Source organism: Alligator sinensis, unplaced genomic scaffold (genome assembly GCF_000455745.1).
Source record: "Alligator sinensis unplaced genomic scaffold, ASM45574v1 scaffold1165_1, whole genome shotgun sequence".
Lineage (NCBI taxonomy): Eukaryota > Metazoa > Chordata > Crocodylia > Alligatoridae > Alligator > Alligator sinensis.
Genome location: NW_005842477.1, coordinates 942,173 through 942,570, shown reverse-complemented (window position 1 = coordinate 942,570; position 398 = coordinate 942,173).

The following is a 398-nucleotide window of genomic DNA, read 5'->3' as shown; positions in this document are numbered from 1 at the left end:
TTGTCAAGAAAATTAGAGACAGAGAGGAAAGAAGGGGGGAAAGAGAGACAGAAAGAAGAGAAGACAGAGTGGGAAGGGGGGAGGGAGGGAGAGAAAGCCGGATTTTTTTACGAGGAGCCCTCCCGGTAGAACATGGGCGGCCCCGCGTGCCATTCCCCTCTAGGGACCTGCAGAAACCCTGTCTCAAAACGGGCACTTCCCTGCCAATCATGCGCCGTACTGTTATATTAAACAAAAGGAAAGGGGGATGCTTACTTTTACCCATGATGCCTAGCGGGGGCAGGGAAAAAAAAAACCAGTTGCAGCCGGTTTGTAACCTCAGGACATGGAATTATCTCTTAATTTTTTTAAGTCGTTTGTGGTATAAAAGTCAGTTAGCTGCCTCTTCCCCCTCCCCC